The sequence below is a fragment of the Sturnira hondurensis genome, unplaced genomic scaffold (assembly GCF_014824575.4).
Source record: "Sturnira hondurensis isolate 20B ecotype Veracruz unplaced genomic scaffold, ASM1482457v3 Scaffold0002840, whole genome shotgun sequence".
Taxonomy (NCBI): Eukaryota; Metazoa; Chordata; class Mammalia; order Chiroptera; family Phyllostomidae; genus Sturnira; species Sturnira hondurensis.
The window spans coordinates 22040391-22056606 of record NW_028075471.1 but is presented as its reverse complement, the minus strand read 5'-3'; the positions used below and the strand labels follow the sequence as shown (position 1 = coordinate 22056606).

Below are 16216 nucleotides of genomic sequence, written 5' to 3'. Positions count from 1 at the left end.
ACCGCGCTGGGTGGGTCAGATGGCTGAGGACTCAACGGTACACCGGAGATGCCTGGGGTGGCTCTGAGCGGCCATGAGCAGGCGGTGTGCAGCCGGCCCCCATCCCCTTTGAAATATGGGCACAGCCATTGCAGCGCGTGCTCTCACTGTCTGCTCTCACGACCTGGTTCCAGCAGAAGGTCAAGTACCGACGTCGTGTTAGTAATGGGCAGTGATGACTCATGTACTTGTAAGTGAACATTCCAGGTGAAAGTTTTAACAATTTAGGCAAACTTCGAAACTCTTCTAGTGTGTCCTTGGAGGGAGCAACTGAGGAAGGCGTGTCTGCTGATGATGGACATGCCAGCCCACTCTGGAAGGGGCGGGTGTAGGCCCAGGAGTGGGCACGTACCTGTGGGGCCAGGGCGTCGGTCAAGCAGAAGCAGACGGACATGTGTGCAGGAGGTCATGTGTGATAAGAGTGACCTTCCCGGCCAGGCGGAAGGGAAGATGGCAAAGGGGCCTGGGTGAGCTGGTCAGCCACAGGGGCGGGGGGCTCATCTCTCCCTGTCCACCAGAGTGAAGGCCAGACGAGAGTGTCGCACTGGAGTCAGACCAGTAATTAGAAGACACTCAAGTGGGTGTCCTCGAGTCATCTTGACGAAGGGGGGGAGGCAGGGAGCAGGCGTGACGCTGCGGCCCCAAAAAGCCAGGTCAGCATCACTGTATCGACTTCAACTTTGGGGGACTGAATGTCAACTCCAATCTAAAGACAAACGAGGTGGGGGGCGTGTGCTGCAGATGAGGCTGCACATGGCCTCTGCCCGGTGGGAGCTCATCCTGGGGGTCCAGGGCACTTGGGGTGAGGCCCTGCTCTGAGCTCTGCATCGTAGATAGACCCTCTCAGGGGTCCTGTCGCCCATGGCCTGGAGACTGAGGGACTTAGCTCCTGAGGGGCAGGGGAGGGTGGCAGCAGCCCCTCTCAGGGTGGGTGAGCAGGAGCCCATGTGCCCCCAGGCATGTGTGTAGCTTGCCTGTGGGGGTCCAGGAGAACCAAGGTGAAGAGCTAGCAAGTCAGTGAGAAAATGTCGAGCCTCGGCCTGTGAGACCTGCTTGTGAAAACCACAGGGCAAGGCAACAAAGAAGTTCCAGAACCATCAGGTGTCGACCTGCCCCTCGGCCATCAGGATGCAGGTTGTGCTGGGTTTGGGGCTGCAGAGTGAGCAGTGACGGTTTGACCGTGTGTGTGCCAACCCTTCAAAACATGCAGGTGACCTTTGGCCTGCGCATGTGACTTCTGGGGACCCTAAGGAAGTCATCGGAAGTGAGGGTGGGGTTTCAGGCCAGAAGGTCCCCAGTTGATCGGGACTGATGCTCCCTGAAACCTACGCGAGACCGAAGGCTGAAACTGGACCAGTTTAGAATCTGAGAAACAGTTACCAAGGTTTTAAATTAACCTCTTGCAGTGTTGGTTCCGGGGGTGGGAGGGGGCACAGGACACAAAACTGCTCCCAGTCCGAGTCCAGCCGCGTGTGGTCTCCGGCGAGGCCCAGTTACTGTCCTGTCACGGGGGCAGGGCTCATGTTTACTTTCTCTCTGCTCCATATTTCCAAAAATTTAAATAGGTCATTTTAGAATTTGAGAAAGAGAACTGTTTCTCTCAGATGGGTGGAGAAACGTTGGCTGTGGAATCATGGAAACCAGAGGGGGAACGCCCAGATGAGGGGTCCCTGCTGGATTCGAGGAGCTGGGAAGCACTGCCGCCCCCCCAGCCCTCCCTCAGCGGGGCCCTCGGGGGCAGCCCCCCTCCTCCCTGACAGCATGTCCTCCACACCGTTCCTCTCCCCTCCCTCATCACACCCTGGCGTGTTGGACAGCTGGGCCCCCCGAGCTGGGCCCTCCTGGCTGGGCCCTGGTGGAAGGGACCGTGGTGCAGATGTGCGTGGGGGGATGCTGGGGGGGGGGTGCATGCTGACGTGGAGCATTTCGGAAAGCTGGGTTCAAATCCAGCGCTGTGTGCCATGTGGCCAGGATTCCATTTTTTAATCAGGGTCATTTGTAACAACCCCCATGTGATTCGGCTGCATCTCGGACGCCATCCATAAATATTTCAGGCGTGGCGTGCATGCACGCACACACACACACGTGTGCATTCCTTTTTTTTCCTCTCCCTCTCTGAAGGAACACCCAACTGACAGGACAAGGGTCAAGATACTCTTTCTACTTTTTTCTTTATGCATTTTTTAACATCTAACTGTTTGTGAGTAGCAAGGGCTACATCGATGATTAAAAACACAAAGAAATCTACTTCTGAAGGCAGAGAAAAGAGAGAGAGGAGTGGAAATATCTCTGGGACCCTAGGGGCTGTGTTCCGTTTCCCCAGATTCCTTGGGAACCGTGCTGGCAAGAAAGTACCTTGTCCAGATGAATGTGCCTTTCTTTTTTTTTTTTCCAGTTAATCAGGCAGTGTGGGTGGGAAGGAGTGTGGGCTCTGAAGCCAGCTGCCTGGGTTTCCAGCCCCAGGGCTGCCCCTCTCCTTCGGGTGAGAGTGGAGTGGGCGGAGCCCTCTGTGCCTCAGTGTCCTCCTTGGTACCCTGGGGGCTCGGCCTGGCCCCACTCAGAGCTTCCCACCCGGGGCAGGTTCCTTCACACAGGCATGGGGCAGGGTGACTGCCTACTCCGTTTGTGATATTGTCGATGTAAAGAACATCCAGACCTATGGAGTTTTTTATGAGTTTATTTGGGCCAAACTGGCAAGAGTGGCCAGGAAGTGAAACCTCCACGGACTGAGAAAATGCTCCAGAGTACGGCAGTTTCACAGCTTATTTTATACACTGGATGCCACATAGGCAATGGCAGGGGCGTTACGTTCATCTCGCTGCTGTTGGGTTAGAGAGAGAGAAAAGTGGGGTGGGGGTCTCCGGGGTTGGATGGCAGGGCCAGATGGAGAGGCGCACACCTCTGTTGTGCCGGTGGGTGCGGCGAGGCAGCGTTCGCAGCCCCCAGAGCCAGCACTCAGGAGACCAGGCAGCAGTGAGGGGTCACGGACGCTCAGGTTCTGGTACCAGAGACTGCCCCAATGGGGCTGCAGGAGGAGAGCAGGCTGCCTTTGAAACACACTTTACCTCCGAGCACACGGACACCAGCCGACCTCACTGAGGGTGGGGATGGACCTCTGTCCAGGGAGGTGCAGCCTCCGACGTGGCTGCCCGCCATGACCTGCACTCAGGCGGGGATTCTTATGACTAGGCCATCCTGTGTGGTCACTCCAGGCCTCCACGCGGGCCTGCCCTGGGCTTGCCAGGCTCAGCAGGTAGCCCTGTGTGTCCGCACACGTTTTATTAGTATTCATAGTAGATATTCTTTGCACATGCTTTCAGCACAGGTCTGAAACCCAATTGGGAGGTATCAGTGTACATTATACAAGTGCCGAGGATTTCTTAAATCTGTAAGAGAAAATCTGTCTCTCCTTGGCCCACGTTAATTACTGCTGATGTGTTACCAATGTCAAAGGGCCTGTTTTGTTTTCTTAGGTGTACATGTGTCTGTCACTGGCTTGATTATAATCCCACGTTCTTCATGAGTGGTGGGCTGGGTCGTCATCTTGCTGTGATAACTTTTGCCTGAATGTTTTGTCCTCACCCTGATGATGCCTAACCAATGCCGACGTCTTCCATGGGCTTTTGCAGAGGGTGGGGGGAGGACAGGAAGGGGGAGCCATTAGTACACATTCTCCATGGTGGGTCACGACCTCCTGGGTGCAGCTGCAGCCCAGTAATTGTCACAGAAAATGCACCCGCTTCGCAACGCTGGGTGTGCATATCCGTTGCTAAAATCCAGCGGTTGACAATTCTTCTTGAACTGCTACTCGGGGAAGGCAATTTCAGTGCCGAAAACAGGAGTGACTTCCTCAAACTCCCTCGCCACACAGCCTGCACTTTTTCAAGACCAAGGTCCCCGTGCAGCCACTTTGAAACACCTGTCGTTGGGAAGTTCAACAGGCAGGGTGATGACGAGGCAGTGGGGACGCGAGGAAGAAAGGAGGTGCGGGGTGGAGGCCGGGTGGACACGGCGGGTGTTGTGCGTGTTCTGACCAGAGCCCTCTGCCCCTGTCTCCCCCCAGGACCAGGAGGAGCAGCCAGCTCCTCGTGGCCCAGGAATACCAGCGGCATCCACGGCCCGGTTTCGGCAACGCACGCATCCTCGAGGTAAGGACGCCTGCCCCCAGGGCAGCGCTGCCTAGACTTGGTCCTCTCCACCCTTGTTCTTCTTACTAGTATAAAAAGATCCTAGCCTTTTCCCCGCAAATTCCAAAGAACAGACACGCTCAGTTGCAGTGTCTTCATGGGCGTCCTTCCAATGAACTGTCTTCAGTGAGCAAACTTCAGAATCAATTCCTGTGAGGTGTCCCAGGCTTCACAAGAATACACTTCCTGGGTTGGGTGGGGGCACTCCTCCCGGTGACCTCCTTGTGACCCTGGCATGGCGTGTCTGTCCCCAGCCCAGGTTTGCATGTGGGTCCTTTGTAACTCACTGCTTTTCTGTAACCCTTCTCTTTCTCCCAGTGACTTCCTGGGGAGTCACCTTAGGAAAGAAGAAAATGGTCCTGAGCAGGTTCAGGGTTGGGAAGTCAGGTGTTGGCCATGGACAGGGGACCGGGAAGGGCGTGGCACAGGTCACAAGATGGAGCAGGAGAAGCATGCGAGGCCGGTGGTTTAGTGGAAAGTTTCAGGACCAGAGGTGGAAGGGCTGGGACTCATAGGAATGGAGGTCATTAGATTTTTAAAAGTCGTTTGATGGGAAAGAGGGTGACCTTTAGGCAAAACAGAAGCCGGGAGCTGAGCCCGAGTTGGAGAGGGGGTCCTGGGTGCCGAGAAGGCGCTGTGGGCAGGGCAGTCCTGGAGCAGACTCTCGGGTGGGGTGATGCCAGGGGGCCAGGGCCTGCTTGTTAACATTGGCTTTGAAACCTCGGAAATTCGTACTTTGTGACATTTCAGCTGCTTACAAACGGTCTCATGTGATTAAAACAATCTAAGTTCTGGTGTTAATGTTCATGTGAAATCTATGTTAATACTTGAATCAGAAAGTTAGGGAAAAAACTGTACTGGGAGAGCTTCGTACAGCTTCTGTCTTCTCCCGTGCATTTGAGGGGGGCGTTCGGGTACCGCAGGGGCCAACAGCACATCTACTCAGGTCACAGCACTATGGGGAGTTTGCGGTGCAGTGGGGAAGAGGGCTGACTGTTCCCTGGTGAGGGTCCCCCAGTGGGTGGTTGACGCCGGGCATCCGACATGTCCTGGCACCCAGGAGTGAGCAGGGAGACAGTGCCTGTGGAGCGAACAAACCTGCCTCCAAGTGCAACCTGGCTTCCCTGGGAGTTCATCCTGTGAGACACACCGCGACACTGACCTCCTTCCCTCGAGTCCTCACTCCTCTTTACATGTGGCGCATGAAACAGGAGAATCAAAGGGCGTCCTGGATCAGATGCAGGTAGATGTTTACCGGGAGTAGGTCCACAAGCAGCCCCGACGGCTGGCAGGCAAGGCCCCGGGGGACAATGAAGGCCCTGGTCGTGGCATGCAGGCGCTGGGGTGCAGCGCCACTGCTCCTGAAGGGCCCTGGACACAGCGTGTATGAGCCAGGCTGACCCACCAGCCTGGGCCCCGCTGGCCGTACCCCACCCGCACGGCAGACAGCCCAGTGCCCTCGATCAGGGCTGCAGACCCGCACCCTGGCACTCGGAGCTCCCTTCTGCTGAGACGTACAGCCAGCAGGGTTCCGAGATGCCTGCATATGCTCACGGCAAAGGTAAGTCTGGGGAAGTGTGTCAGGAAGGCCTGGGGACACAACAGAATCACGCCTGGACAAGAGGACAAGAAACTAGAAATGCAGGGGGAAGAGGCGAAGCCAGAACCAGGTGGGCGTGAGAAAGAGTTCCTTAGATGTCTAGGGAATGAAATATCTAGTTACGGGCATTTTAAAAATTCTGTCTAAAGAAGATTAATGAGCCGGAGCCTCCTCCCTCCACCACAGAGCGGCCACCAGGCCCAGACACAGACGGGACAGCGTCCAGCAGAGGAGGTCACGGGGTATGGTGGGGGCGTTTGAAGCGATGCTGGCAGAGAATTGACCAGCGTGGAAGAGGCACGGTCCCCACACTGCACTCACAGGGTTAAAAGGGAGACTAATCCCCACCCGGAGGCATGTCGCTTTGTTCCAGAAATCGGGAGGCCGAGAGACAATCGGGGGGAAAAACCAGATTTTCCTACACGGCACAGCCCTTGGACTTGGGCAGAGCAGGCGTGGGTTTTCAGAGTGTGGAGAGGAAAAGAGCTTCGTGGAAAATTGTGTCCCAACAGCTAGTGAAAGCAATAAAGGGTTTTTCTTTCTTTCTTTCTTTTTTTTTGGACCAAGATTGAGAAAATTGGTTACTGGCAATCCTTACAGCAGAATTATTAGAAGTTGTGCTTCAGGACAGGACACAATAGTGTGCAGGGCAGGGGCGTGGTGCTAAAGTTTAATTCCACACGAATTATTAAAACAGGGTTAAATTAGAACTTTGGATAATTAGACGTTGGGAGTCTGTGTGTGTCTTTGGAGAGTGGGTTTGTCCAGTGAGTCGTTACAGCGCAGCGGGGCCCCAGCGAGAAGGGGAATGTGAAGTAACTTGAGACCATGCTGGGAAAAGTATGCTGAGTTATGTACTTTAAAATATAATGTGTAACTGAAATATTGACCACGGTTACTAAAAAAGTATGTCTAACATTTATCGTTTCAAAACTAGCAGAAAAGAAAAAACAGAAGGGCATTTATATTTAATAAAAACAACCAACATCAAGTAGAAAAGGACAAAAAATGTGTGTCGGGGGGAAGGACATTAGAGGGAAACTAGAAAATAAAGTGCCGGGGGCAATTCCAAGCATATCCAGAACAGTGTTAACAGGCTTCAAACACTGGAAATACACACAGAACTGGCAGACAACACACAGACTCTTGATTCTTTTCTGAAATCCGTGTAGCTTGTTAAAATGTTGACCATGTACGGAAAGCTGTGCTATGTATGTTTTAAGCAATCTGTGTCACGCAAGCCACGGCCTTTTACCCAGTGCGGTTTAATCAGAAGTCAAGAAAACGTTCAAAGAAGTCAACAGAAACTTTAGCACACACACCCCGCTTCACTCGTGGGCTCCGGAGGAATTCGCAACGAAAATATCCATTACTCAGAATGAATGGAATAGGAATGTGCTGCGGGTTGGAGGCTGTGAAGCGCCTTGTGTGAAAGGTGTTCCAGACTCAATTTCTGAGCCTTGAAAGACAGACAGATTGAAATTGGAAGAATAAAAATGGAGGGACTCAAAGAAGTGGGGAAGGAATTATGAACATGAAGACCGGACGTCCGTGAAGTCAGGAAGACGGTCTCAGCAGACAGGAACAGATCCGAAAGCCAGTTCGGTCTTCTGTACAACCTTCCTGGACGGCATACCCCCAGCACAGCCCTCGGTTGGGAGGAGGGGAGACACGGCACACCACAGGAGCAGCCGCTGGAGAAACCAAAGCGAGGGGCCGTGGCAACTTCAGGCCAATGAGTGTGAAAATATGAGGGGCATGGACGACGTATTGCAAACACATGAAAACAAAATTGCAACATCCAGTACAGGGACGTGCAGCAACAGGGACCCCCACCCAACACTGCAGGGATGCAGCGCCGGGCAGCCCCTGTGGGAGACGGTGGGGCAGCTGCATGCAGAACTGAACACAGTCTCCCCGTACGATCCAGCAGTCACACCTCTTAGTATTGACTACCCGGAGGAGCTGAACACATGCGTTCTCACACAGACCTGCACACGGATGTGCATAGCAACTTTATTCACGGTTGCCAAATCTTGGAGGCAACCAAGACGCCCCTCAGTAGGTGATGGATAAATAAACTGTGGCCCATCCAGACAATGGGCTGTTCTTTGGCCCTCAGAAGAAATGAGCTGTGAACCCACGAAAAGACTCAGAGGAACGTTAAACGCATGTGACTAAGTGAGAGAGGCATGGCTCCAGCTCTGTGACATTCTGGAAAAGGCAGTGCTATGGAGGTGGTAGAAAGATCCCAGGTTGCCAGAGGGTTGTGCGAGGGAGGGAAGGAGGGAGGGAGGGAGGGACTGAGAGGACTTCGAGAGCAGTGAGAATGCAGGGCCTAAAGGCACAGGCCTGTCCTTCCAGTGTGTCTGAGGGCCGCCCACTTGGTCCTCAGGTGTCCTCGCATTCCTGGGTGTCTGCAGGGGGAGGGCACGGGTGCCCTTGTCCTGGGTGACCACACCTTCCCTGACCATGCTGTGCCTGACATGGAGTTTGGTGCTCAGGGGCTTCTTAACGGGACCCTTGGGACGGCAAGCGAAATTCAACCAAGACCCACGGATGCTGTCCCCTCCTTCCTTCATGTCTGGGTGCCGTCAGGTACTCTGGCAACAGACCTGAGGCGTTGGGCTGTCTCAGGTGGAGAGGTAGCAGGTGCTTTGCAAGGGCCCTGGTGTCCAGAATGAAGGATCCCCAAGACTCTCCTTGACCCGTCCCTTCCCCCCAGACGGAGGATTTACTCCCCCATCTCTCTGAGCTCAGCCTGCCTGTAAGCAGCTTATTTTTGAGTGGCAGCTACACAGACGCCTCACGCAGGTCCTCGCAGCACCGTGTGGGAGGGGGCGCATTTTCCTGTGGAACATGGTCATTTTTGTAATGGCTGCACTTGCCCTAGAGGGCTCTTTAAGAGCATTTTTAGCATGGTAAAAATATACTTCATAGTAAACTGAGTGAAGCGTGCTGTTCAGTGGTACCCATGACATCTGCAGCATGGGGCAATTGTCACCACTCCCCATTTTAAAGACTTTCCTGTTGCCCCAAACAGAGACTCTGTGGCCACCAGGCAGCAACTCCCCCAGCTCCTGGCAGCCTCTGTGCTGCTGGCTCTCTCTGGGTCCGCCCCTTCAGCTTAGTTGCCGCCTGTCAGAGGGATCATGCATAGGTCTGGCTTATTTCATGTGGCCTCCTGTTTTCAGGGTCCGTCCTGGCAGCAGCCTGCATCCGACCTGCGCTCCTTCTGTGGCTGAGTGCTCCTCCGCCGCACGTACAGACCGCATTTTGTTTATCTGCCCACCCATCAGTCTCCCGGCCCCCATGGCCACCGTGAGTGACGCACCCTGGACCTGTGCATGCAGGTGCCCATATGCACCCCTGTGTCTGGTCCTTTGTGCATCTGTACTTTGGGCTGGAATTGCTTACTCATATGGTCCTCCTGGGTAGCTTTTCCTTGACAGTGTTTTTGAGACGTGAAGTGTGAGGGAGTCGGGGTTTGCAAACCAGTTGTTTCTGAGGGTTACGATTGCTTACCACACCGCCCACACTGAAGGGGGCTGGGAGAGGGTTCCAGCTTGGGGGGCCGGCCACATGTCTTCTGCGAGTGCCTTTCAGCGTGACCACGTCCCGTGTGGAGTCTGGGCTGTGGGTACATCACGGGGCAGCCTCCTGGGATGTATGTATTTGGAGCCTGGCTCGGAGGCGGGCACACAGCTCCAGCACACGCACTTCCTGCATCAGGGACCCCTGCCAGGCCCTGCCATGCACAGTCCTGTGCATTCTTCCCGGCTTTGATTTCCTCCTGGTCTTCTTGAAGCCAGAAGTGCTCGTTGTGCGTGTGCGGTTGCACTGCGCAGAGCGGCGCCAGGCGGCTATATCGCTTTTCCAGCCGCAGCCCCCACATAGAAACACAGGCAGGATGGGACAGGACTGCTCCCCAAGCCCCGATATCTCCTTGCAGAGTCTGTTCGCCAAGTGGAAAGACTAGGAGGCACGTCAGTTCAGGGAGAAGGTGACGTCGATCTAGGGAGATGGCTCCGTTTGGGGCTTCCCTCTGGGAGCCACTCCGCGTGTCCTCGAGTGTTGGTGGCCACCAGGCTCTGGGCGGGCTTCCTGTCCCTCAGCCTTCCAAGCAGTGCCTGGTGACCTCGGGCGGGTCAGGGACCATGTGCGGTTTCGATTCTCCCCTCACATGTGTCTGTCCTGACAAATATGAGCAGCGGCCACAGTGACGGCATGGCGTCCCATGCTGATGCCTCCCCCATATTCTCTGCTTCTTCCCTCAGTCCAAGCTACAGAGGGGGAGACCGAGGCCAGAAGGGGTAGCTTGCCCAGGACTCTCAGAGGCCGCACAGCGGTGAAATGAGACTGGAAGTCCGTCCAGCCTGGCACTTGGAGGGGATTTAGAGGCCACCCATAGTGCAGGACCATGTGTCTAACTCACCCTGTGGGGGTTACTTCGTGCGGCACTGCATCCCCCTTTCCCAGGAGGTCATGCATTTCTCGAGGGTAAGAGCCACGGCTCGCTTGCCCCACGGTTCTGCTCCGGTGCCTTGCGCAGAGCCGGGTTTAATAGGTGAGCCTTTAAAGAATTCCTGAGCTCACATGCCAGGAATACACGGACGGGTCCCAGACAGGCCTGCCCCCCGCCCCGTGGGAGGTTCTGACAGTTCCGGGGGAGCAAAGATGAAGACCAGCCAACACAGACCTTCCCTTCCCACGGTGCTGTTTGAGGGGTGACGACGGAGGGGCCCCTCCTCATCCTTGCTGTGACCAGGGCTCCACTGTGGCCCACCTGAGGCTTTCATGGCTTCTTCTTCCACAGCGCCACTCACGAGAATATCCTCAGCATTTTGTCCTCTCTCTCTCCCTCTCACACACCCCTTTTATTTCCTTAGCACCCTTTCCTTAGAGTGAAACGTCACTGTCTTCCAAAGACCGTGTTCTTTTCCTGAAACGCTCAACCAAGCCCTAGGGAGTAACGAATCCTGGTCTCTGGTTGGGTAGCGATGCAGAGTCATTTATAATTTTGATTGATTTTGCCCCAACCCCATGCCTAAACTCAGCTTATTGGGCTGAGGTACAAAAAGTCTAGGAGGCAAAAAAATCACTTCTTGTCCCTTCCCCACAAATTAACTTCCCCTGCACATCTTTGCACCCTAAGGGACACCGGCCACAGCTGATCACTGCCCTTAGTGGTTCTGCAGCCCCAGTTTGGGTCGGTGGATCCGAGTCTGCGAGTAAGACGGGACGGGCCACGATTGCCTGCCCTGCCCCCTTCCTTCTGTGTGCCAGCGATTTCCTCTTGTGGAAGCAGCAGGTTCCTAACCTGTCAGGACCTGGAGCTTCACCATTTACCCACTGAAGTGCCCTGACTGTCCTTGGAGGTGGGCTGTCTTTCTGGGGGAATCTGAGGCACGGAGATCAGAACACCTGCCCAGACCACACCCCAAGGGAGGGGTTTGAAGGTAGGCTTCTCACCTCCGCGCAGTCCTGCCCCGGGACCAGCCCTCTGTCCTCTCATGTCCACGAATATGTTCCTTTCTCTGACTCTGCACCCATGTCCGCGGCTCACACTGAGACGGTGGCTGTCCTAGCCAAATTCCCCTGGTCCTTGAAAGCAGCAAAGTCAGTCGGGTCTCCGAGGTGTCCTCTGCCATCCTGGGCCAGCGCCTCCTTTCCTCTGTGCCATCCCGTCCTCCACGTGGAAGGCCGTTTGTCCTTAGGTGGGAGGTGGGGACAAAATGGCACGGAGGCACCCACTGTCTCCGTCTCCCCGCGGCTCCTGGTTTTCTGGTGCTTTGGCTTTTCATCCTCTTGCTGTGTCGTTTTTTTGTTTCCTTCCTTCCTTCCTTCCTTCCTTCCTTCCTTCCTTCCTTCCTTCCTTCCTTCCATGAATACCCGCTGCTCATCCAGGCAACACAAAGCCCAGGGACACAGCCATGGGCAGTGTGTCCTTTGTAGTTTGTTGGCCGTATCACATCTGGGCCTTTCTGTCCAAGGAAGTCTAAATGCTTTTAGAAACAAATGCCAGGGAGCCATTGAGCTATCATTCCATGTAAAAAGCGGTGATGAAGATTCTGTCAGAATATGCTGTCTCCTAAAATCGAATAATTCATTCTCACCCAAGTTTACTAATTTTTTTAAGCCACCACTCACCAGCCATTCCAGGTAAACACTTTTAGGAATAAGCCGTTGATCCTATGTACTACTAAGCTCTACCCTCAAAGAGAGATCCCAAGCTAGAGATCTTGAGTAAGGAAACGCAAGCCTGCGTCCTTCAGGATGGGACATACTGCCACCCTCAGATGGAGCGTGCGAGCTTGCGTGTGTCACATTTGCTGACACGGCTGATGCCACACCCCCCGGAGTGAGTCCTGGGGACCCATGGCCCCCCACCGGCAGGCAGGCACGGTGGGTGTATGGCCAGGTTGCTCTTTCAGCCTCCTTCCAAGGGGCAGATGTGATTCTACAGTTCAGTCACCCGGCCCGGAGCCGGGAGCATGCCCGGTGGCCTCACTGACCTCTGCTGCTTCCCTCAGGACGTGCCAGGGACTGGTAACTGACACCCACTGAGTCCGGAGTCAGTTCTGACCAAGAAAGGCTTTGCTAATAGTGCTGACCTTCCCCGGGGGGTGGGAGGGGGGGTGGGGATAGGGCCTAGAGGAAGTGGGGACACCGCATGTTCATCCTTCCATCTCAGTGCGTCTGCGCTGAATGGACTGAAAGATCGCGCCAGCCCTGGCTGGTGGCTCGTGATTTGGAGTGCCGTCCTCCCGTGAATGGGAAGGTCGCAGGTTGCATACAAGAGGCAGCGGGTTCGTGTTTCTCTCTTACATGGACACCTCTCTCGCGCCCTCCCTTCCCCCTGCTCTAAAATCCATAGGCGTGCACTGGGTGAGGATAAAAAAAACCACCCCAGTGGGCTCTTCACCAGCTGGTTCGTCAGCAGCTGAAAGCACCTTGCATCACATATACTTCCTCCTTGGGGACGTGGCATACTGACCCCCGGCCACCAACACAGAGGCCACTGGATTTCTGTGTCAGAGCAAGGCCGTATCTCCGGACCTGGGGGCAAGTGGGGTCCCTCTCAGGGACACTGATGGCCCTGCACTTTCCCTCCAAGGGCACTTTCTGGCCGTTCTCCTTGGCCACCAGAGTTCTTTTTGTTAAAACCTGGCCTGGGGACACTGCTCAGTTTCTCAGGCACTTTGTGTGCTCCGGCTCTGTTGGTGAGGCCTCACTCTACATTTGGCTTCGTGTTGATTGCCCGTCACCTAAGGCAGCAGTGTTCAGACTGCTTGCTCTTCTGGAATGTGCTGTTGAAGTCTGTCCTTCCTACCAAGGTCTCTGAGCACCCCAGCGGCAGCACACCCTAGGTGCGCATCCTCCTGGTTTCCCGCCTGGTGGCCCTCGCTCCTCCGGCACGTTGGATAAGCCGCTTCCTCCCGGGTGCTCTCCTGCTGCCTGTCCTCCTCCCCAGAACTTGTCACTCTACGCTTGTGCCAGCGGCCTGTCTGTCTTTCCAATTTAGTGCCACATTCCTTGAGGTGGTGTTTATGTTTCTAATTTCAGGGGGAAACTGAAAGGGTGCTGGCCTTGCTGGCCACACCAGGGGAGGACTCGCTCCTCCAAGAGCGCATGTGGCCCGGTCTGTGTCGTAACCTCTCTGAACCCTGATTCTCTAATCTATGAACTGGCACACAGCACTTAGCTCCTGGGCGTGGTGCAGGGCGGACGGAGATGCTGGTGAAGGCTGTGGTCCCGCCCCCGCCCCCACACCTCATCTGCCTGCATCGCCCACTCGGATGAGCTCCAGTGCACTGGACACAGCAGAGGGGAGTGCTTGCAAAGGAAATAGCACCGAGGGCAAAGGATATCTGTGCTTCTCGGGGACGTGAGCTGTGCGTCTGTGACTTGTTGCACACCTACCCTTGCTCCCAAACTCCCTGCCCGGAAAAGAAACGCTTCTGGGGCAGAGCCCATGTCTCACCAAAGGCCAAGTCCTCCTGTCCTGAGGAGGGCTCGGCATCCAAGGCCTCAGTTTGAGGACAGGCTGGTCTTGGTGTGAAGCAGCTGTCCCCAAGGATGGACAGCCGTGTCCCTTGCAGGGACGCCCCATGGGACAGAAAGAGAGGGCAATGCTGCATACGGTGGCGACTGCTCTGTGGGGCCCCGGCTGCATCCTGGAAGCCTGGGCTGACTGGGAGAAGGGACCTGTGGGGGCGCGGGGGGTGAGAGGGGCAGTCACAGTGTAGAAGCCCCTGCCGGGAGGTGCTGCTGGCTATACTTTTGGGAGGGAGATGGAGCAGGGTCCTTCTCTGGACCCTTCGACCTTAGCACAGCCAGAGGGCCTGTGTGGCCAGGCAGGCTCCTGGGCACAGGTCTCGCCTGCGAGGCGGCGCTTCCTGTGCGGAGCCGCAGTGCCCGGGACAGCCCCTGCTGGACCCCAGCCACCCCTTGTTGGAAGCAGACAGTCTGGCGTTGATTCACCCTGTGGCCCGCATGCAACCTGCCTGGCGGGGCTTTTTCCAAGGAGCTGCAGGATCGGCGACTCAGCAGCCTGGCTGGCTGACTTTTGGGGAAATTCTACAGCTTGATTTATGCAGGCTGGTGACTCCATTTTCCACGTTGTCCACCAGCATTAACTGAGCACCTACTGTGTGCCAGGTGTGAGGTTAGATCATGAGGCAAAGGCGCAGTTCCAGCCTTCTGGCTACTCTGGTTCAGTGAGGAAAAAATTAGGAAAAGTAACACTGAAGAAATGTGAGAAGAAAGCAGCCTTCCCACCTGTGGAATGGGTCTGCCTCTCCACTCCAGGGATTGTGTTCTCTGTCTCGTTGGCTGAGTAATTCCGTGCCTCAGTTTCTTCATCAGAAACCTATGAAATGCCCACTTGGCTGGTTTGCTAAGAAGGTTAGAGACCATGGGAGCTCTGAGGTGTGCCTGGCTTGGGGCCTGGCACTGCTGATGCTCAAGAAATGGAGGCTACTGCCCCAGTCGTGTGGCTCAGTGGCTCGCAGCATCATCGTCCCATGGACCAAAAGGTCACGAGTTCGATTCCCAGTCAGGGCACATGCCTGGGTTGTGGATTCAGTCCCTGGTTGAAGCACATACGAGGAGGCAACCGTTGGATGGTTCTGTCTCACTCTCTCCCTCTCCCCACTCTCCCTCCCTCTCCTTTCCTCCCTTCCTTCCTTCCTCCCTTCCTCCCCCTCTCTCTAAAAGCAGTGAAAAAAAAATGTCCTCGGGTGAGGATTAAAAAAAAAAAGAAATGGCGGCTGTTGTTCATCCCCATTAATAAATGCAGTGTTATATCTACAGAGAACAAAAACCAGACACACACCACCCCCGCCCTCCAGCTCCCGCCTCCAGTCTGTGGAACCCCTCCCTCCGTGTTGGCTCAGCCACAACTCAAGCCCATCAGAGACAGATTTGGAGAGGGGGTCCCGAGAGCACCCTTTCCCTGGACCACCATTCAGAAGGTACCATTTACACATACATGTGCTATCATTTCTCTTAATGGAAAAAGAATTAGGAGAATAACAAGCCCTCAGTTATGAGTTTTGTTCATTTCCCGACTGGACCGCAAAAATGTGGGTTCAGCATGGATCCAGGTGAGTCCCAGGAACTTGGTTTCACAAAGAAGCCCCCCGCCCATCAGATGGGCTCCAGAGGCACCGGACACAGCGAGATTCCTGGCCACAGCAGCCCCATCCTGAACATCCCCTCCTTCCTGCGAAACCCTGTTTTCATCCACATCCTGGAAAGCCAGCCCCTCTCTCCTGGGCATTTCAGTTCTGGGAGCGGTGCCATTTCTTGGAATCGCCTGGAACGTTCTCCTGGACTGACTCCCCCGTGCTGAAGCCTTGCACCTCGGGCCCTTCTGAGGGCCGAGTGTTCTCCCTTGCCTGCCTCCCCTGTAAACAGAGACCTGGTTTGAAAATTCCTCTGTCTGCTGAGGAGCAAGCCTGGCCCCCAGGGCCTCCCTCGGGCGCATGCTCTGGGTGGGGCCCCTCCACACTCGCTTCACCTAGGTCCTCTTTGTCTGTGGGCCTCTCTCAAGACTCTCAGTCTTGGGGTTTCCTCCCTCCGGCTGAGGTAGCCCCTTTCCAGGAGGAGCCCCCTGGCTGTCTCACAAGATCTGCCTCTACCCCCTTAGTCTCCTGTGAGCTGTCACTGAACCAGAGCAAGGAATTATTTTTCCAGACGTGGAAGAGGGGGCTTCAGACCCTCCCTGTGACTTTGTGTCCAGCCCTGCCACCCTGCTGCCTTCCGGGACGTGGAGGTGGCAGGACGTTGTCTGTTCTGGAGACATCTGCACTTCCAGTGCCTGGAGCGATGCCACACACGTCCTTGGCGCTCAGTAAATATGTGTTAAGAGAAGGAAAATGTGGGC

General features: G+C 55.4%; 1 protein-coding gene across 4 annotated transcripts in view; it reads left to right on the top strand.

The window, feature by feature from the left end:
• The window catches only part of GRB10 (growth factor receptor bound protein 10), a 117081-nt gene that overhangs the window by 58144 nt on the left and 42721 nt on the right, over window positions 1-16216 (top strand). For all 4 annotated transcript variants that reach the window (XM_037041099.1, XR_005065731.1, XM_037041097.1 and 1 more), the window contains one exon: window positions 4103-4187. The gene's annotated coding sequence lies outside the window, so the exon portion shown is untranslated. Of the gene's footprint in view, window positions 1-4102; window positions 4188-16216 lie in introns of those variants that run through there.